Raw genomic sequence first — 9,808 nt, 5'->3', positions numbered from 1 at the left:
TGTTGATTCGATGTGTGAGTGATGAGCAAACAACAATGTTGATTCTAGATCAAGATTCATTTAAGCAAGCAACAAGTGCGATGTGTGAGTGAGGAGCGACCAATGGGAATTATGTGGAAACTTAAAGGCAGGGAGCAACAATGAACTCAAATAATAGGAAGAAGAGGACACCGGATGTCTAATATCTTTTTATTTGAGTTGAATTTTTAACTTGTGTTAAGCACCCTTGTATTCTTTATATGGTTTATCTTTGCTTATTAAATTAAAGAGCTTTTAGTTTTTTTTTATGTTCATATTAATAAAAAGCTTTGTATGGTAATGTTTTTTAATTTTTAGGTTGTGGCTTTTTTATTAGTTTTTAGTTTTTTTATTAAATTATTCGCATCAACTTACAAAGATGATGTAATGTTTAATATTTTTAAATAACATCTAAATTATATAATGAATTTTTAAATAGTGTTAATAGTTCTTAAGCAGTGGAACGTTAGAGGAGAATCAATGAGATCAAGTAAGGCGAAAAAAATCAGACTATTATTACAATTTTATTATAAAATATTAGACAATAAATTTATTTTTATTATTATTTTGAATTAATATAATTAAATTCAAAATTACAATGTTATTAAGTATCGCGTTAAACTTCATTATAAATTTATAAATAAATTTAATATATTTTGATGTTATTTTTAATTTTTCATAACTGTTTTGCATATTTTTATTAATATGTTTATTTTTATCGAATGAAAATTAATTTAATAATATAATATAATAAGATAATGAACCACTAATTTTTAATTAAAAATTAAAAATGCTCTTTTATATCATTTTGTATATATTAACTAGTGTGACAGTTAATTTACTAAATACTCAAGTTAACTTATCAGCTATCATCATTAACTATAAGTTATCAGCTACAAACTATCAGCTATAAATCATCAACTATCTATTAGTTTTACCAAACAGAACCGTAATAGTATAGATTAATTAAAATTAATCAATTAATAAGAGTAACTTTGCGAAATATAATTAAGAGATTAATTAAATTTCGCAAAGTTAAAAAAATTGAGTATTTTCCTTGACAATGCTCTTCCTCCGATATGGCTCCCACACACCCCCTCGTGAACCTCCTTCATGATGGGTCCGATCTCCTCCTCGGAGACACGTCTTAACATCGATGTAGCTCTGCCCATTTTATACAGCTGGTCGGCCACCATGATGAACCTGGAAGACACCATTTTAATTCATTGGGCTTCCATCTCGTTGTCTAGCAAAACGTCTTGAGTGAGAAACCGGATAATGGATGTCATCCAGCCCCAGGCATCTTTCAAGAGGATGTCCTCTTCATTCTCCATGCTTGGTGTTTCTAGCGTCTCTTGAATCACTGACCTGTTAAATCTTGGACCCTTAGTGCTTGTTAATCAGGCTAGAAGACCGGCTTTAGCATTTTCCTCTTAAGTGATATGCAATACCAAACTTCACAAACCCCTTAGCCAGTTGCTACGCTCTTTGCAAATATTTCATTAGTAATGGATCTTTCGTTTGGTAGCTTAATGTGATTTGGCCGGTAATCAGTTGCGAGTCATTGCGTACCAACAAATGGGTAATGTCGACCTCCCTGGCTAATTTTAACCCGACAATGACTGCCTCATACTCGACTTGATTGTTACTAGCTTGAAAATTGAAGCTAAGTGATTACTCGAGGACCATATTACCCAACCCTTCTAACACTATCCCTGCTCCACTGCCCTTGAGATTAGATGAACCATCCACCGAAAGGACCCACTGCTCGGATATTTCCTCTGATAAAGGCGAACTTAACTCGACTAAAAAGTTTTCTAGAAGCTAAAATTTGATACTGCTTCAAGCTTGGAATGTTATGTCGTATTTAGACAACTCAATAACCTAAGATACCATCGTCCCCGCCAAGTCCGGTTTCTTCAAAATCTTCCTTATAGGGTAGTTCATTTTGACTATGATCGGGTGACCCTGAAAATAGTGCCTTAGCTTCTTGGTAGTTATCACCATGGGCAGTGCCAATCTTTGGATCTTCTAATAACAGATCTTCGCCCCCTTTAGGACTTTATTGATGAAGTATACCAGTTTTTCCCCTTTCTCGTCCTCATGCACTAGTACGAAACTAACGGCGTTGTAACAAACCTCCAGGTATAAGATGAAAGGAGAATTTGCTTTTGGTCACACTAAGACGGGAGGGGCGGAAATAAAAAGCTGAGCGTCCCTGAACACCTTCTCACATTCCTCAATCCCGTCAAACTTAGCGGATTTTTTGATAGTTGTGAAGAAATGTATAGGTTTGTCGTCGGCACAGGATAGAAACTAAGATAACGTAGTTAGCCTCCCAGTCAGCTATTGAACCTCTTTTACTAACGTAGGGCTCCTCATGCCAATAATCGCCTAGTACTTATCTGAGTTAGCCTCTATGACCTGGTGTGTGAACATGAGCCCTAAGAACATGTCGACTTGTACTTCGAATGTGCACTTGTTGGGATTAAGTCTCATGTCAAACTTCCTAATCGATTTGAAAGTTTCTTCTAGATCTTCTATGTGATCCTTTCCATCTGGGGTTTTGAACACCATGTTGTCCACATAAACATCTAGGTTCTTTCCAGTTTGTTATGCAAATACCATGTCCATCAACCGCTGGTAGGTAGCCTCTGCATTTTTTAGGCCAAATGGCATCACCTCATAATAGTAATTTCTCCTGCTAGTCATGAAGGCTGTCTTGGTGGCATCCACTGGGTTCATCCTTATATGGTTATATCCTGAGTACGCATCTATGAAATTAAGTAATTGGAATCTTGATGACCCATCTATAAGTCTATCTATATGAGGTAACATGTATGGATCTTTTGGGCATGCTTTGTTGAGATCGGTGAAGTCTACACACATGCGCCACTTTCCCATTTCGTTCTTAACCATGACCACATTGGATAAAAAATTAGGATATTTTATTTCCCGGATAAATCCAGCATTCAACAGTTTCTCGACTTCCTCTTAGACGGCTTGCCTTTTTTCCTCCCCATCCTTGCGTTTTCATTGTGCCACTGCCTTGAGTGTTGGATCAATGGCTAGTTATTGATACACTATTTCTAGATCGATCCTCGGTATATCAAAAGGCTTCCATGCGAAAAATTCAACACTGTCTCTCTGCATTTGCACAATGTCTGCTTATTCTTGTAGATTGAAACCAGAGCCAATCTAAGTAGTCTGAGACTAATCGGCTTCGATTTGTACCTTTTTCAGGTCCCCCGTGGGTGTTAAACTATCAGGCACCGAATCCTCCCGTGGATAAAGGTCCACCAATTTGACTTTCCACAAATTTGTTTCTCTTGGCTGATCATGCCTCGAATTCTTTTTCAACTTCAAGCTATCTTTGTAGCATTTTTGTGCCAGCCCTTGATCACCTTCGATCACTCCGACCCGACCATCCTCTAACGGGTATTTCATGGTGATATATAGAGTGGATAAGGCAGCTTCTAGTGCGTTGAAAACTAGACTGCCGATTATGATGTTGTACGACAATGTTGCATTCATAATTAGGCACCTGACATTCACAAACTTGGCATTGTCTCCACTCCCAAAGATGGTTAATACGGGTAAATGTCCCAGGACCTGGACCTGCTCCCTAGAAAAGCTTACCAGGGTGACTTTGAAAGGTAACATCTCGGACATGTCCATACCCATACCTTTGAAAGCATCCTAGTACATGACGTCAACGGAAAAACTTCCCGGGTCGATTAGCACCCGTTTAACACTCTAATCATGTATTTGTACTTTTATGAACATCGGGTTGTTCTCATGAGCCAATATATCCTTCAAATCTCGTCTTAAGAAACTAACTGCTACCGACTTTTCTTCTCCCGCTCTAGGTGAGGTTTGTTGCGAAACATTCATTACTGCCCAGACATTCCTCTTCCTTGTCGAGCTAGTCTTTCCCCCCTCGCAAATCCCCTTGCAATAGTATTAAGGGTGTGACGTTCCAACCGAGCTTCATACACCTCCACGACGCTATTTCCCTTCTTATTAGAAGGGTACTCTGAGTTTGTCTCCTTCCGAGGAGGACTTTTCCAGCAGATCCTTAATGTCTTTCACGTAGGACAAGAGTTTTCCTCATTGAATGAGTATCAAAATTTCCTTGTTCAGCTGATGACAATCTTCAGTATGGTAGCCCTTCATACGATGGTAAGAGCACTAGGAGCCTTCGTCTTTGACCATCAGCGTGCTGACCACCCTAGGCCGAGGATGTTTTGGTAGTAGCCGGAGGTGCACCACTTACATAAAATGTCTGCTCACTTGGCATTGAGCGGTGTATAGACCCCGGGGGCATTGTCATATGGCCTCCAATTTGGTCTAGCAGCTGGTCTGTCTCGAGCCACATATCTCTTGTGCTTCTTTCTAGATCTTGACCCTTCTTGTCGAGCTTGAGGGCTTTCCTTGGCGTCTTGAGACCGCTTTTCCATGTTACTCTCTTCGTCCTTAATGTAACATTTGGCCTGGTTCATTACCTCGTCCATGTTAGAGGTCGACTTCTCCCCCAAAGACTCGTTGAAAGGATGCAGTTGTTCTATGCTATCGAAGCTATTGGATATTTTTACATTCTTTGCGTATTGTTTCTCCCTTCTTCATGGGAGATTCGCCTTTTATACTCACCCCTATCCTCTTGCATTCATTGGGCAGCAACCCTTCAGCTGTAGTATTAAAAAGGCTTTCTTAACGTTCATCGTTGCAATCATGAAGGCATAACGCTTCACTCTTTAATTTATGTAACCTCCATGCATCTTTTGGGTTACCGTAACCGTCACGTTGGCTTGGCACTTCGATCGTCCGACTAGACATTCCTCTTGTTCCTTCCGATTTCGTTCATCGACCACGGGTTTAGGATATTCCTTCTCTCGCCCGACTTCATATACCGGTTCCGAGTAGGTTCATTCCTCCTTGTGTCCGACGTCGCATTCCGATTATGATCCTACATGCCACCCCATGTATGTGATCCTACCTTTAACATCTGCTCATCTTCCGACTTGTAAATCATCTTTAAAAATTTTAAAAGTACACAATGTAAGAATAAGTTATCAGAAAAAATAATAAAAACCACGTTATTATTTTAAAATAGTTCAAATAAAAAATAGTTGAGATATTAATAGGATTCCAAAAGTCTTTATTAAAGACAATGAGTTAGAAGAAATATTAAATGGTATGATAAATAATTTGAAAAAAAGCAACATTCCTAACAAGAAAATTAATATGAGAGAGTATATCTTAAACCATGTTTTAATGGGGGGACCTTATAAGATTCCATCATTACCTACTCTTAGATCTTGTTGTTTTATCCAAAGACTAGGTTCATCCCTTGTTTGTTTGTAAAATAAGGAGGCCCCCTTCATTTTTCCTTTTCAAAGCATAAAAGCTAGTATAATATTAAACGATGCATTTATAATTATAATTATCCTTTCAACTTCCTCAACCATGCATGTATTTGCATTAATGAGAGGAAACAAGGACACATGTAATACAAACACACATTCCCTTTATTCCATGAGCTTTCTTTTAGTTTAAATATGAGTCTCACTACTTTGTATGATCACGTTGGAAAGTTTTTCCAAAACAAAAAATTAAAATCAAACTTTCACTTTGACACACTCTACTTGTTGGCTAGCAATTTTTCTACGTATGAGAATTAACCTAGATGGACACATTGACTTGTTCTAGAAGAATATTGTAAGTATTTGCAATAATGATGCAATGTAAAAATGATGAATTGCATATTCAATTAATAACTTAAACGTCAACGTTACAGATCAAGATCAAGAGAAATTGATATTTTAGTCACTTGTATTTTAAGTGATTTTTAGACATTTAGGTTTTTGCCATTTTATATTATTAATTTGGAAGTTGTGATTTCAATTTCAGTTTTACCATTTTATTTTTAGTTATTTTGAATTTGTGTTGCTATCGAAGTATTCTACCAATTTGAATGAATAAATTGTTAGATAATGTGTAATTAATTTTTTTTATTTATAATTTGACTAAAGGTATATATATATATATATATATATATATAGGGGACGACTCAAGTGAGAACACTTGGTTATTATGAGAAATGAGAACAATGAATCACGACCATTAAATTTTGATTTTGTTGATTTTAATGGATTGGATTGGCTTCTCTTTCTATGATCCTTAATATTTATTTTAAATCAACATAGAAAGAGAAACCAATCAAGTCCATTAAAATCAACAAAATCAAAATTTAATGGTCGTGATTCATTGTTCTCATTTCTCATAATAACCAAGTGTTCTCACTTGAGTCGTCCCCTATATATATATATATATATATATATATATATATATATATATATATATATATATATATATATATATATGACGGTTTTTTTTGCATTTTTCATTTGACTCTGTTGCAGTTGATTCGAATCAGGATTTGCACTTGATTTGAATCACGGGGCCTTTGATTCGAATCAGACTTTGTTCTTAATTCGAATTAAATGGTCAAAAATATTTTTTCTTCTTATTCCACTTCACTTGCTCATTTGAGTCAAACCATGAAATGTTCTTGATTCGAATCTAATCAACTTTTTCCATTCATTTTGTGCTTAATCTCAAACACATATAAAATCATATTCTCATCATTTTTCATGTAACGAATTTCATTACCATTTGTGATTTTCTGTGAAATCAACTACCTCTCACTTTTGAAAAGTTCAAAACCCTTGCAAATTTATTTCACAGCATGAGTTAGGCTTTAGGCTCGCACCCTAAGTTATGTCTGCCATGCTCCACATTTTTTTCTGCGCTTTTACGGGGGTGGGCCTTAACGGTCAGCCATGTATTTTTTTCCACCCCTAATTATTCTTCTTTGAAAGTCTTTGGTTCTACTTGCTTTGTTCTTTATCCACATGAATAACATAGTCAGTTGTATTCTCATTCTACAATATGTGTTTTTCTTGGTTACAAGAACGGTCAAAAAGGTTATCATTGTTATGATCCTCGAGCAAGAAAATTTTATATTTATCTTCATGTTGTGTTTCTTGAACACACTTCTTTTGTTGGACATATGACTCAATACACAAGGGGGTGAATTGTGTGTTTAAGAAATGCGGTAGTTTGAAAAACTTTTGGGATGATTTTCAGAGTTTCAAAGCATACCAATTTTTAAGTATTTCAAAGCTTTCCTATATCCTTCTTCTACTTTATGCATATTTGAGCCACTTCTCCTGTTTCTTTTCTACTCATTTCCTTCCAAAACATCATCATAAAGATAAAATTAGTCCCCTCGAAAGTTAGAGTGGTCCAAGTATCATATGTTAGTGTATAACAAGACTAATGCTTTAGTATCACAAGATATGATGACATTACATCTCCATCAAAAACCACGGTTTTACATTACGATTGCAACTGCAGATGCAATTATGGTAATGACTATTATAGTTACGACTATTGTGATGCGGATTGTAGTCGTTGCAGCGCGAATTTATAATTTATGAACATAAAATATTAAAATTTATTATTTATTTTATGTTTGACGTGTCTTCCATTTCCTTTCTAAATTTTTATATATGTATATCTCATTAAAAATCACAGTCATTTTGAGTATCTCTAATTCTTTTAAAATATACCTTAAACTTATGATATAAATAGGAAGAAAGGTAGATCAAGTAATTTTTGTGAGCATTTCATAATCAATTCCCGCCTGATGCAGTTCAATGCAGGTTGATGTGGTTGTTGTGGTGTTATGATGAGGTCATTACAGATGTAGACACTACCGCAACTGTAATATTTCCGCCGCATCACGTGATGCGGTCCGCAATTTAAAACCATGCCAAAAACCTTAAGGCATAAGGTATATGAGTCATTCTCTTATAAATTCTCCATTTCATTCTTTCATAAGAAATGCGATTTAACCACTCACACTTTCACCCAATAATCTCCCTCACATGCGTGAGTCCCACACATCCTATAGCAAGATCCAACATGGAATCTTTCTCCCGCTCCCCACCAAGTCAAACTATTACACCAAGACTCACACTTTTACCACTTTTATCACAAGAAAGGTAGATGTCACTTCTCCACCCAAAACCTAAAGTCATCAAATATATGAGTCATCTCTCTTATAAGTCTAACACCCCCACTAATTCATTGGCGATGTGAGACATAACTGCTCACATTTGCATCCAACTAGCTTCCGCTCCCCTACCAATTTAAACCATGGCTCTAACACTACTTTTTAAAGAGATTGGGGAATACAACAACAGCAACAGGACCAATGCTCAAGGACCCCAAGAGAAGATGACGTCACATCTCCACCAAAATCTTAAGACATCACGTATATGAGTCACCACTCTTATAAATATAATATTCAGCTCATTCTTAAGCGACACGTGACTTAGCCATTCACACTTAAATTCAAAAATCTCCCTCACAAATGTAAGTTCCCATATCCTACAACAGGTTTCAACAGAGGATCCATCATTCCGTGCTTTTATACCACTTGTTAAGAGACCGGGGGATGAAGAAATAGCAACAGGACCAAAACTCAAGGATTACAAAAGAGGAAGACAATACACCTCTCTTGAAAATTCAACATTTTACTCATTCATAGATTATGTGAGCCTTAGTTATTCACACTTGCATCGATCAATATTTAGGAGTGTATTTCTCAAATGAATACTTCATTAGGTATTCGATATAATCCATAATTCAGATGTTTAATCTAAGGATGTTGTGGTTAATAGACCCAATGCTGTAAAATGTTCTAAAGAGAGCGATTAGTATTAAACTTATTGCAATAATCTCTTCATGAAACATTTATTAAACGATTTTTAAACTTTTTTTATAGTAATGAAGGCCTAAGCCCAAATAAAACACAACTACACAAGGTCTAAATTAGAGACCAAAATTCCATAAATATCAGCCTCCAACAAGTCTTTAAGAAAGCTTGGAGCTTTATCATAAAATGTAAGACTACTCTCCCTACTACCTACTTTTGCCAAAGCATCACCACAAGCATTTGCACTTCTGTAGACATGCGATATAATCACCACCTCCATCGTGTCCATCACCTCCAATATTTGACGAAGAATAGCGACACAATCTTTTTGCTCAACTTTTCTTTCTTCAATAGCTTCAACCACTTGTAGCGAATCAACATTGATCTCTAACCTCCTATATCCTAGTCTTTGAGTGAGTTTTATACCTTCAAACAGTCCCCAATATTTTGCTGTCATACCCCAAAATTTACCCTATACTTTTCTATTATTTGGTATGCTATTATTACTATTATTCTTGTTTGTTTTTATATCTAACTTATAAGAGGTGTAAAAAAATAAGGGTGTTATTGGGCTTAACATTATAATTGTTAAGCCCATTTCAAAAATCTCTTTCTCTAAAATTTGTATTAAAAAGCCCAAAGTGTATTCCCCTAATAGAATTAATTGCTATAATTCTGTTTGGCGAGAAATACCTAACATACCCTTCATTTTTTCAGAGTGATTTTCATCTATGGTCTTGGTAGTACAATCAATAATAGAGAGATCAGTAGTCACACAATTTTTGATGATCTGAAGTTTTATAGAGTTCCCAAATGATGTTACAACATTCTTTCTAACATTGCATCTATAGGGACTTTTTGGTTCATTGCTCACACTTGACTCATTAGCAAATTTTGATGTCAGGACATCTGTTGTGACATCTTCACATGCTTCTGAGTTGGTTGGCTTAGTTTCTTTCATAACATCCATCTTTATGGTTGCTTGTTCGTTAGATCTTGTGTCTT

The sequence above is a fragment of the Vicia villosa genome, linkage group LG2 (genome assembly GCF_029867415.1).
Source record: "Vicia villosa cultivar HV-30 ecotype Madison, WI linkage group LG2, Vvil1.0, whole genome shotgun sequence".
NCBI classification, from domain to species: Eukaryota; Viridiplantae; Streptophyta; class Magnoliopsida; order Fabales; family Fabaceae; genus Vicia; species Vicia villosa.
The sequence above is the reverse complement of the archived record's forward strand: the minus strand, read 5'-3'. Positions refer to the sequence as shown.